Consider the following 19,125-nt stretch of genomic DNA (forward strand, 5'->3'; position numbering starts at 1 on the left):
GAGAGGGGAGGGCAGAGAGAGGGAGAGAAACAGAGACAGAGGGAGGAGAGCACAGAAGAAGAGAGAAATAGGGGAGGGCAGAGAGAGGGAGAGAAACAGAGACAGGGGGAGGAAAGCACAGAAGAAGAGAGGAGAGAAAAGAGGGAGATAGACAGAGAAAGAGGGAGGAATGCTGTAGAGAGAGAGAGAAAGAGGGAGGGATGCAGAGAGCGAGACAAAGAACAAGGGCCAGTGAGGGAGAGACCAAGAGACAGAGTTGAAAAGAGAGAGAAAACAAAAAAAGGAGGGCCGGGGAGAAAGAAGAGGGACACCAATGCCTGCAGACAACCCCCCTTCACAGACCTTGTGATGCCGTTTACATTTACATTTAGTCATTTAGCTGACGCTGTTATCTAAAGCGACTTACAAGTTTTGTACAACAAGTCAGTAGGAAGGGTAAAACTCTATCATCTGAGTAACAATGTTGATCAGTGTTAATACTTGAGTGCTATAGTGTTGAGTGTATCATGTTAGTATATTAGGAAGAGTGCATGACAGTAAGAGGGTTCGTTTTTTTTCTTTTTTAATTTCAGATATTCATTGAAGAAGTGCGTCTTCAGTCGACGGCGAAAGATTGGTCGGGTTTCGGCTGTCCTAATTGTGGTGGGAAGTTCGTTCACCATTGTGGGGCAAGGACAGAGAATAGCCGGCTTTTCTTTGATGACCCTCCCGGAGCTCGGATAGGAGTTGGTCGGAGGCGGCCAGAGGATGAAGAGCGTAGGGGTCTTGAGTAGTGATGCACAATATATCGGCCGCCGATATGGCAGTTTTTTTACACATCGGTATCGGTCCGATATCAAGATAGGGCCGATATGTGAAAAATTGCTGTTTTGGCCTTAAATAGTTTCTAAATATCAGTCATTTCTGAAAATAAGTTACAAAAGTAAAAAAAATTATGCGTTTTGGAAAATAGCTCTTTATTTGATTATCATAAAAAAGTGTTTTCTATACAGAGATATCGACATCTGTAAATATCGGTATCGGCCAGAACAGCAATATTAATATCGGTTATCGGTATCGGCCACAATTTTCACATCGGTGCATCACTAGTCTTGAGGGTGTGTAGTTAGAGACCATTGACCGGAGGTAGGCGGGCGCCCTGCACGATATGCCAGGTTGAGGGCCTTGAAGCAGATTCGTGCAGGTCTCTAAGAAATAGGGTGACATGGGCTGACTTCGGTAGGTTTGAGATCAGGCGGGCAGCTGCATTCTGAATGAGTTGAAGAGGCTTGGTGGCAGTGGTCGGAAGGCCAGCAAGCAGTGCGTTGCAGTAGTCGAGGCGGGAGATGACTGTTGAGTGTGGATTGGATGAGGAGTTGGTTTACATTAGGGCTGCAAGGATTAGTCGACATAATCAACGACGTCGATCATAAAAAAATCGTCTACGGGGGATTTTTGCGTCGATGCGTTGTATAAAAAAATCAGAGACGCAAATGTTAATTTGTAACTGCAATGCACTACAGGAAGTGCTGGGGGCAGTATCGTTTCCATTGTCTGACTGCATTCTGTAGTAACGGCCCGGTTAAGAAGAAGAAAGAATGCATCCCGGAGCTTCGGAACATGGGTACGTTTTAGATAGTTAGCCATAGTATTGTATTTTTTACGTTAGCTTACATGTTGGAAAACAGAATGTCTCATGGATATGGATAATGCTTGGGGCTTATAGAGGCGGTATGTTGCATGTTGTATGTAACGTTAAACAGCGCCAAGCTACAGCGTTGCTGCACGCTATTTCAGTTATACCGAGGCTGCGGTATGTTGTATGTAACGTAACGTTAGCTAAACAACAGCGCCAAGCTTACAGCATTGTTGCTTTTATATACACATATACTCAATGTGGCAGTGTGTGTCACAATCTTACTTAGCTAGTCAGTCTGCAAAAACACGACACTCTGTGCTAACGTGAGCTGTCTGTAGCCTAGCCAGCCAAGTTCCAACTAGCTTTCCCATGGTTTAACGTTAGGGATGCCCCGATCACGTTTTTTGCCACCGATACCGATCACCGATCGTCGTGAGCCATATCGGCCGATACCGATCCGATACCGATCGTTTTTGATTAAAAGAAATAAAATTTTATTTTATATAATATAATTTTTTTTTTTTTTATAAAATATATATATTATATAATTAGACTTGTACTTGTATTATCTGCGAGACATCGCCACCACGCAACAAGCTCCACTGTCTGTGTGTACTCTAGTAGCCTCCAGCTACAGCCAGGATTCTCCGGAGCTGCAGCTGGACCTATACTCGAGTAGCCTCGAGCTACGGCCAGGATTCTCCGGCGCTGCACCTGGACCCTATTGGTATAATGTTACTTAACTGTGCTCAGCAAGCCCTCAGCTCGAATACGCATCGAATCAGTGTTATAAGACATTGATATCAGGAGCTATCTGTAGCTACTGCTAGCCGGATATATAACGTTAATACAACGCCTCAGTGAATTATTTAGTTCAATGGGACATTTCGTTTTTAACAGTGAACTAACTTGCGCTAACGTGAGCTAACAGCTAACAGGTATCATACCTACCTACTATACTTGCTGGAGCGTTTGTTGATGTCAGGCGGCACGGTGGTGTAGTGGTTAACACTGTCGCCTCACAGCAAGAAGGTCCAGGGTTCGATTCCCGCTTGGGGACCAGGTTTCCATGATGCCAGTTACCCAGGTGGGGTATCTCCCAGGCCTTTCTGTGTGGAGTTTGCATGTTCTCCCCGTGCTCGCAAGGGTTCCCCCCCGATAAGATAAACCCAATGGAAAAACATGCACAACAACAATAGATCGCTAACGCTGTGGCGTCCTTGACGAAGATGGACAGGAGCACTTGGATTGGTCCCCTGGCGCGGCTCACGTTGACGCCTGTCTGCTCCCGGCTGCCCTTGGTGGGGAAGGACGACGGGATGGGTTAATCGCAGATACGAATCGCATTCATGCATCGCATGCGTGCCAAATGATGACCTCTCTCTCTCCTCTCTCTATCAGTAGCTGGCCGGCTAGATACCGTTCGGTTAGGTTAGACGATGCCTCATCATGTATTAAACTAAAAGTGAATAGTTGACTGGGTCATTTTGTAACGGTAGCTAAGCTAACGTTAGCTCAGGGAGACGCCGACACGCCGTCCTCCCGTGTCTCACTAGACTAGACCCGTGTTTACATGCGTGCGGGAGGGGCTGGACTCGAGAGCAGACGCCGCACCACCGGTGTCTGAGACAGAACTCAGCGACAGCGAGTGAGATCGGGTTTGACGATCGGTGAAAATAAAACATTATCACCGATCACCGATCGCATATTTATACTGATTATCGGCCGATAATGATCGGTGGCCGATCGATCGGGGCATCCCTATTTAACGTTAATGACATTATGCAGTACATCATCTAAAATAAAGTTTCACACATACACACACACTCCTCTCACACACAGCAAACAAAAGACCTAGAAGTCTGTCTGATCTGTCATCCTCCTCTCCTCTCCCCCTACAGCTGTTCCAAGTCACCCTCCTGGACCAAGTTACATCCCCATCAGCCGCGGTGCTGGGGGCAGATGCTGCTACTTATCTTCTTTCTTTGTTTACATTTAAACACTTGCACTTTAATTTGTATTATTTAATTAATTTATTGTTGTATTGTATTTATGTAATTCAAATACATTTTGATTTAAGCAAGTTGCTTAAGATCCAAATTCAAATGTTTCATGAGTCATTATTTTAATTTGCTATGGGATCATGCAACTTTGAGTTAACTTAACACTTTGAGTGCCAACAACAAGATATCTTGTTTGTTCATGCCGACCGTTCAGTGCCAACGACGATAGATCTCGTTTTTTTTTATTAACGATTTGAATTCATATTGCATCAATCTAGCCTCACGTTAGTGCTGCAAACTCTCTCTGAGCTCCATTGGGAAAATACCGCCCCCTATCGTCTCTCCCTGTGGTACTGCACCCCTTTGGAATGGATTGAATGAAATGCATGGGGGAAAAAATCCTGCTTCCTCATTTTACTTCTCAGGCAAGTCACCCGAGACGATCGGATTCATTGCCGAGCCCCAGAACCAGCGTTTCCGTTAGCCGGTAATTACCGGTATTTGACCGGCAAAACCTGTTGAAGTCCGACATATTTAATCTCTCCGGTCTTAATGTCCGGTGAAAATAATTCCCTCTAAGCACAATTTGATTATTTGAATTGTATTAAAATAGGCTAAAATTAAATAGCCTATGCGATGAACGAAACTATCATTACATTTGTTTCATCGTTGCGTCTAATAATGACAACGACGTTGTCAGCGAGAGCTTAGTGCTGGGTTTGCGAGTGCATGTGCAGCTGCAGAGCCGGAGCAGCAGCGGCACAGTGCAGTACTCCAATTCAGCCATTGGCAATTCAGCTGTTGGGTGGGGGGCGCTGCTGAGCGGTCCCCAGATAGAGCCAGAAAAGAGCCAGAAAACAGCTGAATCTGCTGCTCTGCATCGACATACTCTCGCAAATAAGTCATTGGGAGGTGGAGAGAGAGAGTCGTCACGCAAACCCACGATAATGTTGCCGTCTCTCTCTGCCAAATTTCTCAGTTCTTCGCTTGATATAATTAATACAAATGTCCAATATAACGGAATTCGTTAGCTCATAAAAATGTGATTATAACAGACTGCTGTTTATTAATGTGGGGCGACTGCCCACAGACACCTATTTGATTTAAAGTCAGCAGCAGCACGGAGTCTCGGGACTTATTTTATTTGGAATATAATGACTATACGCAAAAGTAGCCTAGTTTTAAGTAAAAATATTATAAATCTACATGCCTTGATGATGTCATTCTTTTGTTTTGTTGTCATTCTTTTGCCTATCAATTGTTTTTAAGCTCAATAAACTCTGACCGGAATTTCTCTCATTTGACCGGTAGATTGAAATCTACCGGACACTGAGGCCGGCAAAAAAAATTTCTAACGGAAACCCTGCCCAGAACAGCGTGGAATACATATTTCCAGTACCCAGCGTTGGATCAATAAACGCGATTGATATTTGGAATGGCGATCAGGAATTGGAATAATCTTTTTGGAGAACATCTGATCTGAGGTAAGGAATCTATTTTACCAGTCTTGGGATAATCAGAGCTTTTTTCATAGATATATCAACGTGGGCCCTATGTGTGTGTGTGCGTGTGTGCAGGGCACGAAATGAACTTTGACTCACCGGCCAGTTGCGGGTAGATGAGAAAAATCTACCCGCCAAGCATATTTCTTAGCAGCCAATTCTTTTTTTAATTATTTTTTAAAATAAAATATATATATTATATAATCATACTTGTAGTTGTATTATCTGCGAGACATCGCCACCACGCAACAAGTCAAAATGCTCGCTATCTGCAAACAGCTCCACTGTCTGTGTGTATACTCTAGTAGCCTCCAGCTCCAGCAAGGATTCTCCGGCGCTGCAGCTGGACCCTATACTCTACATTCAGCATGCAAGGATTCTCCGGCGCTGCAGCTGGACCCTATTCAGCATGCCATCATGCGATGGAAGCCAGGGGCTCGAATACGCATGTTATATAAGACATTGATATCAGGAGCTATCTGTAGCTACTGCTAGATAACGTTAAGACAACGCCTCAGTGAACTATTTAGTTTACTGGGACATTTCGTAGTGACTAGTGAGCTAACGTGAGCTAACGTGAGCTAACGTGAGCTACCTAGTGAGAGAAAACGGTGCTTTTTCAATGTATGTGATGTATAGATTGGGGAGAGATGACCACAGCTAAAATGGTAGATCGAAATGTGCATGGAAGCAGGAGACGGTGATAGAACGGTGGTGGAACCAGTGGTTTCACAGGCACAGGCCGCGTCAGCGAGGGTTTTGTTATGAATTCCTTAGAAGAACATCTGAGATTAGAGTGTACTGTCTCCCAGGACAGGAGGGAGAGAGGTTCATCTTAATGAAACGTGAGTTTATTAGTGTTAAAGGTTATGCAGTTGTCATGACAACACGTCGCATGACAACCAGAAGGCGGGGCCGTCGTTGCGACGACGAACATCTATAAATCGAACAGGGTTTCCGGGTGTAAGGCAGACGAGAATCTGACTCAGACTAAAATCTGACTGAGACTAAGAGGGAAGAAACCAGAAGAGACTCTCTCCTCTCGACGAGAGAGAGGGGGGGGGGGGGGGGGGGGAGAATGGCACATCACCAGTAGCTTCGGCTACCACAAGGATGGTTTTAGGCTAACGAACAGGCCTGAACACTATTGGACTGAACAGCAAAAGGACGATAATATGAACACACCGAAAGATCATTAGAAATATACTCTTCAAGGACAATACAATCTGTTAACATCTGAGCTGAGGTTTCTGTTTAGAGAAATAAAACCATGCTTTTCCTTGTAAGGTATTTCACGTTGTCGAAGTGTCGAATTCTTACGGAGGTGGGGAAGTATTATGGTTTACGGATTGCACTAACGGGGGGGAGATAAGGATCTTATCTACCAGTATCGGAGACGTCAGGACCATTAAAAGTACACAACGCAGAGGAATTGGATGGAGAGCCAAACAGACGAAGACGTGATACTGGCCAGTTTGATCAGAATCTTACAGTTGATGCCGTTGGGACCCGGATTTGCAAGAGATTAAAACAACGGGAACAGTTGGTTGTTGATGACAGCCAGAAAGCAAGAGATAAGAACAACGGATAAAGACTTTTTCAATAATGGGGCGACAGTGGACAACAGTCATCAATGTGTGGGAGAATCATGATCGAAGCAAGGCCGGCCAGCCCTGGGAGAGAGCGGCGAGTCGAGCGGTCAGGAGGCAAACCAGCGCTGTAGGGGAAACAGCGCTCCGATAAAAAATGTGAGTTCACTGTGCACACGGTTGTTTTGATTTTAAGCCAAATAAAAACGAACAGATAGTGAATCCGTAAACGTAAACATTTCTAGTTCGACAGAGAGAATGCCAGCTGTAATAATATGAGCAGAGAGCCATGGTGAAAATCGAGGGTGTTATCTACAGAGAATGAAAAGCAAACGAGGCAGGCTGCACAGTTTTGGTTTAAGGAGGGTAAATGCGAGATGAGGAAAGGGGGGGGGGGGCGCTTGAATCAGATCGAAAAATTGTTATGGCGGGACTGTTTTCATAACAGAAGGAAAGTCGAAAGGAGATTGTACCAGTGTGTATTATGTCCGATCAGGCAAGAGTATTAGTCTGAGAAAGCGTCCCCTGATAATGGATAGGAAAGAGAGGAAAAACAGCGGTGTTTTCAGGCCTTGGAAGGAAGGGCAGCGGCCGTTTGTTGAGAGAGTAGCCATTTGCACCGAGTCAAAATGGCCGCAGAGCCACGAGGGGTTTAGAATCAGGAAATGACACGTCAACTAAAACACCATGGAGGAGGAGTAGGTCGCCACCTAGTGGCGGAGGGGGGGTAGTGCTGGGGAGTTTTCATTACCCATAGGGGAATATTTAGATATAGGCCTGTACTACCATCTAGTGGCGGAGTGGGGGAGTGATTCAATAGTCAATCAAATGAGCACAGAGATTAAATAAGAATTGCACAGAAAGATGATGCAGTTATTTGAATGGGTTAATTATGGAATTAAAGAGGGAGTTTGAATTCCAGTGGGGCCTTCTCACACCTAATAAATAGGCAGAGTCTTGAGGGGACACGTCACCAGAAAGAACTGGCGCGCGCTGGGGGTCACCCGTGGGACAAACGTAGAGCGCCGAGTGGGTATCGTTTAGCTGCTGGTGTCACGCCGGAAGACAACAAAACAGGGAACAGCCCTGTAGGATTAGATATGGGTGTTGAGAAGGTGGGGGACTAATAGAGAACAAATGGGGGCTTGCAGAGGGAAAAAATATATAGAGAACGAGCTGCAGGCCCAAAGCCATGGTAGACTAATAGCAAAACAAGGGAAGTCGAATGGACAGACGACTGCCGGTGTTGTGTTTCTGCTTTCAAGGGGGGAATGACACCGACAGCGATGGAGATGGCCAGGAGACAGACTGGAGGAGGAGGAAGCCGCAGGGGCCAGGCACCGCAGCCTGGTCCACAGATGATCCACGACGAGAGAGAGGAGACGGCGGCGGTGGAGGAGCAGATGTGGAGAGGACAGCCAGAGACACTGAGCAGTAGCAGACCAGGGGAGACATTTTTGCCTAGGGGACCGCGCCCTGGGAGGGGGACCAGCTCAGGAAAGGAGCCGTCACTGAAAGGGGCCCTTGCCTAGAAGACGGGACCGGCCCGAGATGGGAGGTGTACTGTAAGAGAGGGAAGGGAGCGCTCTGATTTGGACGTGGGGTACCTGAGAGGGGGGCCGAAGGGTTTAGGTGTGTCGTTTGAAAAGTTGCAATCTGTGTTTTTCTCTGTCTCTCTCTCTCTCTCCTCCATGACCGTTGTTTATCCTTTCTGGTTTGGGTGTGATGCGGGTAATGGAAAACAAAAGGAAAACAGCAGACGGCGGGGCCCTAATTGTTATGAGTCTATTTTTGTGTATAATTAATTGAAAAACCAAGTAGTCTTATGATTCTGAGGGGTGATAAGAATCAAGGGGGGATTGAGAGAAAACGGTGCTTTTTCAATGTATGTGATGTATAGATTGGGGAGAGATGACCACAGCTAAAATGGTAGATCGAAATGTGCATGGAAGCAGGAGACGGTGATAGAACGGTGGTGGAACCAGTGGTTTCACAGGCACAGGCCGCGTCAGCGAGGGTTTTGTTATGAATTCCTTAGAAGAACATCTGAGATTAGAGTGTACTGTCTCCCAGGACAGGAGGGAGAGAGGTTCATCTTAATGAAACGTGAGTTTATTAGTGTTAAAGGTTATGCAGTTGTCATGACAACACGTCGCATGACAACCAGAAGGCGGGGCCGTCGTTGCGACGACGAACATCTATAAATCGAACAGGGTTTCCGGGTGTAAGGCAGACGAGAATCTGACTCAGACTAAAATCTGACTGAGACTAAGAGGGAAGAAACCAGAAGAGACTCTCTCCTCTCGACGAGAGAGAGGGGGGGGGGGGGGGGGGGGGAGAATGGCACATCACCAGTAGCTTCGGCTACCACAAGGATGGTTTTAGGCTAACGAACAGGCCTGAACACTATTGGACTGAACAGCAAAAGGACGATAATATGAACACACCGAAAGATCATTAGAAATATACTCTTCAAGGACAATACAATCTGTTAACATCTGAGCTGAGGTTTCTGTTTAGAGAAATAAAACCATGCTTTTCCTTGTAAGGTATTTCACGTTGTCGAAGTGTCGAATTCTTACGGAGGTGGGGAAGTATTATGGTTTACGGATTGCACTAACGGGGGGGAGATAAGGATCTTATCTACCAGTATCGGAGACGTCAGGACCATTAAAAGTACACAACGCAGAGGAATTGGATGGAGAGCCAAACAGACGAAGACGTGATACTGGCCAGTTTGATCAGAATCTTACAGTAGCCAACGGAGGTATTATGCACTAGACTATTGCTGGAGCATTTGTTGATATCAGGAGCTATCAGTAGCTAGCCGGCTGGATAACGTTACACAATGCCTCATGTATTAAACTAAAAGTGAATAGTTGACTGGGTCATTTTGTAATGGTAGCTATTGCTAACGTTAGCTCACGGAGGTCCCACTGACTAGACTAACGTCACGGTGACTGTCCGAGGCAATAGCCTCTGTTTACATGGGTGAGGGAGAGGCAGGAGGAGTAGGAGGAGCAGTGCGCTGCATGTCTGTGCTGAGACAGCGAGTGAGAACTCTGCTAAGAATTGGATCATGATTTTCGATCTGTTTTCACTAGGGATGTCCCGATCCGATCACGTGATCGGGATCGGGCCGATCACGTGATTTTCCGAAGATCGGGATCGGCAAAAAAAAGAAGAAAAAAGCCACTTTTTTTTTTATTTAATTTTTTTCAACAAACATGACCATGTTCACGTCTTAAACTCATACTGAGGTCTTAGTTTTGGTTTTAAATTGCATATCATCATTCATTTATTTATTTTTTTATTTTTTAATCCCAATTTCTCACATTACATTCACCCTGAATGTTGACGTTATCCAGGTGAAAAGTTAACTTCATTCAAGCGAGGCATTGCAATCCTTGACATAAATCATTTGATGTATAATTAAATCAAAGGAAATGCGTTTGGGTCTGAGAGTTGTGGCTGGTCTGCCGTTCTGCAGCTGGATACTATTGGTTTGTTTTGGCAAAATTCTTCTGCTCTGTGTGACAATAAATAAATGAATGATGATATGCAATTTAAAACCAAAACGAAGGCCTCAGTATGAGTTTAAGACGTGAACATGGTCATGTTTGTTGAAAAAAAAGAATAGTAAAAGAAAAAAAAAGAAAAAAAATTGATCGGATCTGGAAAGATCAGCATCGGTAGATACTCAAAATCACATGATCGGGATCGGATCGGGAGCAAAAAAACGTGATCGGGACACCCCTAGTTTTCACATGACTATTTGATTGCCCGCCACATGGCGGACAGACCTCTCAGTCTCACTCGCCAAACGTAAAATCTGCCCGCCAATGGCGCTTGGCGGGCTCGAATTTCGTGCCCTGCGTGTGTGCTGATCAGGAAATGGATAATCGATTTTTCAGCCCGCTTCTATAGCGTGCATAAGTACTAGGGATGCACCGATATGAACATTTGCCACCGATACCGATTGTTCAACTAACACAATCGGCCGAAACCGATATTTGTGGCAACAATTTTTTTTAAATATTTATTTTTCTTGTAATATTTTTTTTGTAATTTTTTTTTATGAAACTACTGTATATTTGTGTTACAAATTGTGCTCACCGATATGAACATAGGCCTCTTACTTAAAAAAAGGAAACATCAAGAAATAGCACTATCTCTCTCCCAGTATGGTCTGGTTTTTTTGTGTATTCCAGTGTATTCCACTAAAGGGCGATTATCACAGAATCTTTATATTTTCCTGAAATGTTAAAAAAAAAAAAGTTTTTCAAAATGGTATAAAACGGAAATGAACCGATTAAAAAACAATCCGTTTCGACAATGTTGACTGCAAACAAATCATTGATAAGCGACGGCCATATTAGACACATAGCCATAATTTAAGATATAGTTTATGCATTCACAAATATGAGAGCTCTATCATTGAAGTGGGGTTCCGGGGCACTGCATGGCTGGCACGGAAAGTGTTAAAGGGGACATGCATTGCTATTCCTAGCACTATTTGGGCAACTTTACACAATTCCTGTGAGTCTATTGAACACATCTGTAAGCTTTTATTAAAAAAAAAATTTCTCACTTTGGATTTCAGGCTGTGTTGGCCTGGCTCCGCCCATAAGCACTTTGAGTGACAGTCATCCACACAGTCTGCAACTAGCAGAGAGAGATAGAGAGAGACTGAGGGGGATACTAATTAATTTCGCCGCGGGGGGGCATAATCCCACGGGACAATGCATTGGTAACTTGTTTCAAATGACAATATATACCCCTGTGATTATTATTGTACGGATCGGAATACGAGCATGCACGTGGGAGCATGCGCAAAGATATTACAGTGATATGCTGGTGCTCGACTGCGAGGGAGAGAGATAGAGAGGGAGAGAGGGAGAGAGAGGGGGACACACTGAGGCACGGAGCACTGTGTAAACGCTGCGTGTGCGAGAGAAGACGGGTCCCTCTCTCTCTCCATCTCTCTCCCTCTCTATCTCTCCCTCTCTCTCGCTCATCCGCTCCCTGCTCGCAGTCAAAACCCGTTTGAGGAAGTGTCGGGTTACACTATGTGCTCTCTGCCTCGCTCTGTTTGAGGAAGTGAAGATTTTCCACTCGCTCTGCTGTCGCTGTCAACCATAGAGGGGGCGTTAGTTATGCAAATCAGTACCCTATTCACGTCAACAATACCGTCAAATCAGAACAGCTTAGTTGAGTGAGGGAAGATCTCGTGAACTCGAGACTAGACTGATGAGTCAATATGGTAATTAGAGACACAGACCCATTGATATTAACCCCTATTACTATAAAACCATGCTAAACACAGAAAAAAGCCATTTATAATGCATGTCCCCTTTAACACTTTCAATGCCGGCTGTGTTTTCCTTTTTACCCCCTTGAATGCCGCCACCCACTTCAATGTTAGCGTTAAAAACGCATAATCTATGTTTTAAATTATGTATGTCTAATCTGCCCGTCGCTTATCAATGACTTGTTTGCAGTCAACATTGTCGAAACATGCGGCTAGGTGGTGCAGTGGGCAAGGCGCTCACCACCAATGCAGGAGACGCTGGGTTCGAGCCCAGCTCTCCGCATTGCATTCAGCTTTGCTGGTCGTTCATACTAATACATTTGGCAGTATTAGGGGGTGGGAAGCTGATGGGTGGGGATCGGACGTTGTGGACAGCGACTCCTACAGGTCGGTTGGTGCGCCTGCGCAGTAGAATCAAGAAGCGACGGGGGCGGCGTCCCTCCAAAGCGCAGACCCCCCGACACTGAAAGATTGCGCTGTGCAGGTGAAAAGATGCGACGGCTGCTACCTCGAGTACCGGAGGGGACTTGTGCAATGTATGGCTTTGTCCACATTACAGCCGGCTTGTGGGAGGCATGGCCAAACAGCGTTCGAGACAGGGGAGGGTAGAATTGGACGATACGAAATTGGGATGGGAGAAAAATAGAAAATGGGAGAAAAAGTAGATAAAAAAAAAAACAGTCGAAACGGATTGTTTTTGTTTTTTTTAATCGGTTCATATCCTTTTTATAGCATTTCGAAAAGCTATTGTTTTCTCGAAAATTTCCGGAAAATAGAAAGATTCCCTCATAAACTGCATTTATTGGAATATTCTCGAATACGCTAGACACGTTTTAGTCAATGAGAGGGCGACACATCGCACATTTGCGAACGCATAAACTATATCTTAAATTATGGCTATGTGTCTAATACGCCCGTCGCGTATCAATGACTTGCTTGCAGTCAACATGTACGAAACGGATTGTTTTTTTCATCGGTACATTTCCGTTTTATACCGTTTTGAATACGAGTATAGTTTTGGAAATTTCTAGAAAGAAATTAAGATTTCGCAGGAATCGCCCTTTACTGGAATACACACAACACGTTGTCATTTTCCGGCTGATTTATGAATAGTTTTCAAATAAACGCTAGATTATCGATAGTATATGTGTACTTATGCACGCTAGAGAAGCGGGCTGAAAAATCGATTATCTATGACCTGGTCAGCGCTAACGTCAGACACGTTGTGAAATATGTGAAAAAACACATCTGTACCCCAAAACTGGTCAAATAGATTCCTTGCCTCAGATCAGATGTTCTGCAAAAAGATTATTCCAATTCCTGATCGCCATTCCAAATATCGATCACGTTTATTGATCCAACATTAGACCTTGAAACAGATAATCCATGCTGCTTTCGGTTGCCCCAATGAATGCAATAGTCTCCGGTTACATGCCTGAGAAGTAAAATGTGGAATCCGGAGTTTTCTTTTCACATGCATTTCATTGAGTCCATTCCAATGGGTGCAATACCATCCGGGAGACGATAGGGGGCGGTATTTGCCCTTTTCAAGCTCATAGACAGTCCCAATGATAACGTGAGGCTGGATTGATGAAAAATTAATGGATATCGCTAATAAAAGAAATAACATTGGCAACTCAACGCATGGCGGCCAACAACGAGATTTCTCATCGTTGGCACTCAATGTGTTAAGCTCAGGGAGGACCGTGCCTTTGCTGTCACAGCCCTTGAACTGTGGAACAGCATCCCCACCTCCATTAGGCTTGGGCCTAACAAAATAAATTGTTTGGTTCCTGTTGGTTGTCAGTTAACCCATTCTCTGCCGGGCATTGTACCCATCCTAAACCATCCTCTGCCAGCTCTATTTGTCTATGGAGATGTTCGCCTTCTTTGCAGGGCTATAACTTTTTTAATTGTATTGCTAAATTGACATTACTATGGCCCATTCAACATCAATTATCTATCGTTCAGGATGTAGGAACGTTTTACTTTTTCATTCACACATTCATACAAAAATACGGTCTAGAGTATAAATATGTTTTTATCGTTTTCTGCAGTATTTCATAGAACGTGAGATATAGCCATAAATGCATATATTAGATCATCAAATGCAGTTTGATACCGATCGACGCCAGATAAAAAATGTCAACTGTACACGGTCCTAGACGTTATGACTCATCATGCGCGGATGAATGGAGGGGGGGGGGGGGGGGGGGGGTCGTTTATAATTCCGTCACCGACGTTAAATGATTCATGTAGTATGGGTGATATATTGATCAGAGCAGTTTGTATCGAAAATGGTAAAGAAAAACGCTGAAACTCACCCCAGTCTCCTCGTAGTGTTGGGTGATGAGTGGAGCAAAAAGATCGCTATTATGGGATGTTGATCGATGCGATGGATCCATTGCCGGGTTGTATATTACTAATACACGTCCAAATAATGTTGATTATTGAGTTATGGCAAAGATTCATATCCACGGTGTCTGTATTGAGCCCCGGGACGATCACCGAGTGGCCGGACGAAAATAGGGGACGGACCAAGCACTTCCGGCCACTTCCGGTTTGGCAACTCGTCGATCGGCCACGAGTAGGGATGGGTACCGAATTCGGTACTTTTGAGGTACCGAACCGAAACACATCGGTACTACAGAGTATCGAATCAAGTGAGAAACCGGAAAAAATGGAAAAAAATGAAAAGAAATCTTTTTTATTAATTTTTTTTTCTTTTTTTTTCATGTCAACGTTCACACGCACAATATATGCTTACCTAGGATTTGACTTGATTCAACAACAAAGCAGTCGGAGCAATGACAAGCCGAAAACTGTCGAAATTGTAGTTATTTGAAGTTTGGATTTTATTTTTTACGACTGAGGTAGGTAAATTAAATTTCTTGAGACTAAAGTACCGAAAAAAGGTACCGTTGGGTACCGGTATCGATTCACAGGTACCGGTACCGGTTCAAATGTGAAAGGTACCCATCCCTAGCCACGAGGTGGCGGTATTGAAGCGTTGCAGAGTTGAGCGGAGTCCTACAGCACCAGCCAAGACTCCGTGGGTGAGATGTGAATACCATGACGAAAATATGAAATATTGATCTCAAAGACGCCTTACGGCGTCATTGGCAGATTACGCATGGCGGAGAATGACGTGTTAACACGTCATCGGCGGAGAATGGGTTAATGCCATGGGTAGGTAGGGAATTTTTTTTTTCTTTCTGCGACTATGGATGTACTCTGCCAGCATGTTTAATATCCATAATACTAAAGGTTTGACTACGATTTTTATGAAACTTTGTTTTTTTTCTATCCACTTTTTCTCCTTATTTTCTCCCATCCCAATTTCGTATCGCCAATTCTCCCCTTCAATTCTCCCTTCCCCTGTCTTGAACGTTGCTAGACTATGCCTCCCACTGGTCGGCTGTAGTGAGGATAGAAGCCTTGCATCACGTATCCCCTCCGGTACACGAGGAGGCAGCCTGTCGCATCTTTTCACCAGACAGCGCGGTCTCTCAGTGGCGAGGAGTAACGCGTGGGAGGCTCACACGCCCCCGATACTTCCTGACTCTGCTGTACAGGCGTCACCAAACCGACCTGTAGGAGTCACTGTCCACAACATCCAATCCCCACCCATCGACTTTCCACCCGCTACCTCTGCCAATTGAGATAGTATGACGACTGGCCCAAGCCGCAGGCAATGCTGACTCCGGGAGTCCAGACCGCAGCCTCTTGCATTGGTGACGAGCGCAATCTCCGCTACGCCACCCAGCCGCCCTATGAAACTTTATTGTAAAAAAACGTAATAATAATAACAACAATACATTTTTTTTTTTTTTTTTTACTCATAAAATAAATTGGGTCGCACCTAAATCGACAGGGTTGGTCGGCAACCGGAACCAAACCATTTATTTTGATTTAGCCTTGCCCCCTCGATAGATGCCTTAAAATCTAGACTCAAAACCCACTTCTACCTATTCGCTTTTCCGTTCACTGATTCATGCCCCGTGTTCCTGTGTGTTTGCCCGTGTGCCCTCCCGTAAAACGGAGATGTGATTGTTGTCTATATGTTGTCTAGAAGATGTATCTATGTGTATCTCTACCCTCTGTACAGCACTTTGGTTGACATGTGTCATGTTAAATGCGCTATATAAATAAATCTGATTGATGGCCATGTGTGATGTTGTGGGTTTGAATCCCAATCACAACTTTGTCACACGTGACCCTCTCTCTCTCTTTATCATTGCCCTTGTATCTTGCAACAAATACACATAAATATCCAAGTGTAAGACACTGAACCCCTAACTGCACCCAACGAGCAGGTTGGCACCTTGCAGGGTTGCCTCGGTGATGTGTGTGCGTTTGTGTACATGTGAATGATGAATGTCCTAAATGGGAGGCATACCTTGTAAAGCGCTTTGGATTAAAGCACCATGTAGCCTAAATGCAGTCTATTTGGCTACCATTTCATTAGCCATTTGAAATGAGTCTGCCCAACAAGCCTAACATCCACATTCTTCCTCCGAGGGATAAGCCCTGCTCTACCTCATCGTGTTTTTGTCCAACTTCCACTGGATATCAGGTTGTGACAGATCAGCATTACTCTGACACAGAAAGCCGAGCTACTTTCAGATCCAACACAAGGCTGTTTATATGCTGCCACCTCACAGTATATGTTCCCACCTCATAATGTTCCCACCTCACAGTATATGTTTCCCACCTCACAGGAGATGGACATTTGATGAAAATGATAAAAACAAATATATTTCCTCTCTCCCTCAGCACAAAATACTCTAGTCTGGTGCTATGCCAAGTTGAGGACCCACCAGGTCCATCTTAACAGATTTGCAATCATGTTATGTAAGAAAACACTGGCCCACATGCTACATGAAGACGACGTCCTAATGGGTGACTACTATACAAAAGTGCCAGATTGGCCAGGTTGGTTTTTAGTGCAGTGCAGCAGGCTCTGGTACACAACTGATGTTAGCAGACAGGATGCAGTAGTGGGAGGTGGGAGGTAGTACGCTATGCAATACTGACATTGGAGAATCGTTTGAAAACACGCAACCAGGCAAAAACTGGTTATGAAAATTGGATGACATGGCACAAATGCAGACATGATATTACTAGTATGTTAATACCCAATGAACTCTGGTCCCCAGGACAAGGTCATGAGGCATGTTGAGCACTTAAAGAAGTACAAGCTACTACATGTCTCACAAAAGAGGTTGGATAACACAATGTCTTAATCAATCGCAGATAATAATAGACAAGTGGGGTACACCACCTACTACACAGTTGATCCAAACGACTCTACCTCCACCTAGCAGGCAGACCCGTTATAGACATGTATAGTAGTGGAGTCACTACCCACTACTCCTGCTGATTGCTACAAGAGGCAGGATGGCAACATTTTCGAGACTACAACTACGAACTACCATGCTAGCTAGCACTTCAGTCTCTACAGACGTATGCAATGCACTGTTTATTTCGGCATGCTGTTGAATTAAGAACCACGCGGTGATGTTCTCCAGGGATAAGCACCAATTAAGATTTTGCCGAACGTTATTTGAACAGCCCCCGCTAGGTACTCTAGTTTGCTTATGAATGCACAGCACATAGCACTATTAGGCACAATGCATGCGTGTGCAACTAAAACACACAGGATACTTGCGGGGGGGAATGCGCAAAGCATCCTCTGTTGCTTGCTATGGACCCCCCAGAACGTCACTATTCACTACGGCTGGCGTGCACGCACATGCATTACATTTGTAGACTATGCGTTGCGTCCATGCTCTCTAAATCTAACTTTAAAGTCGGCTCATCAAAAGCAGTCGACTCTTCTCATTCGTAACGCTGGTCCAGAGTTTGAATAGCCTACTTACCTATTTATAACCTGGACATTACGTCGCTGATCCGGGGGACACTGGTGATTGCTGTTGTAGCTGTGATTGCCGCTGCTTCAAACACTAGTCAAGCCTGCAAGTTTACAATGGACTTCCGACCAAGATCCTTCAAAATAAAGGTGTGCATTAGAGGGAAAAAGTTCCAACGACAAAGCTTATTTATAAAGTGTCTTCCAGGTTCACTCCCAAACACTGGTATTTGAATAAAAAAAAATTACTTTAAACACCAAGAATTATATGGCAGTGGGCTTTAGCCCTGGCTCCCAAAAAAAAGTACAACAATGTAAATATGTAGGCGGCTGGGTGGCGCAGCGGTCTAAGCGCTCGTCACCAACGCGTGAGACACCGGTATCGAATCCGGCTGTCAGCGTTGCCTCCGGCTTACTGACTCAATTGGCAGAGTCAGCAGGAGGGGAGTCGATGGGTGGTAATCTGGTCGTTGTAAACAGCGACTCCTACAGGTCGGTCAGGGCGCCTGCACAGCAAGGGCAGGAGATGTCGAGGCCAGGGTAGTGTGAGCCTCCCACACGTTACACCTCGCCAATGAGAGTCCGCGCTGGCAGGTGAAAAGAAGTGGCTGGCTGACTCTGCATGTATCGGAGGGGACATGCGATAGATTCTTCAACCCTCCCTACGACCGACGAGTGGGGGGCACATGCGAGCAACGATCAAGACAGGGGAGGGGGGAATTGGCACGACTAAATTGGGATGGGAGAAAAAACTGAAAAAGAAGGAGAAAAAGTGGATACAAAAATATATATATATATAAATATGTATTTATAAGTGTCTTCCAGGTTCACTCCCAAACACTGGTATTTGAATACAAAAAAAGTACTTTAAACACCAAGAATTATATGGCAGTGGGCTTTAGGGCTCCCGAGACATAAAAAAAAAAGTACAACTATATAAATATGTATTCACAGTAAACTCGCCATTACTTTGAAACTTACTATTTGTCTACAACAACCCACTTGCATTCACAATAGAGTAGACAGACTCCAAAACGTCTTCACATGGAGAGCGTACAACTGCAGACACTTGACACATGTGTAAACTGAAGTAAAAAAAAAAATATAATATAATATAATAATATATATATATATATATATATATATATATATATATATATATATATACAGTTTCACCAATAACCACATACAATAGCATAGGTGAGGCTTTATGCATGCCAACTATACATT

This window comes from Notolepis coatsorum (genome assembly GCF_963971535.1).
Source record: "Notolepis coatsorum genome assembly, chromosome: 9".
In the NCBI taxonomy this organism is placed as follows: domain Eukaryota; kingdom Metazoa; phylum Chordata; class Actinopteri; order Aulopiformes; family Paralepididae; genus Notolepis; species Notolepis coatsorum.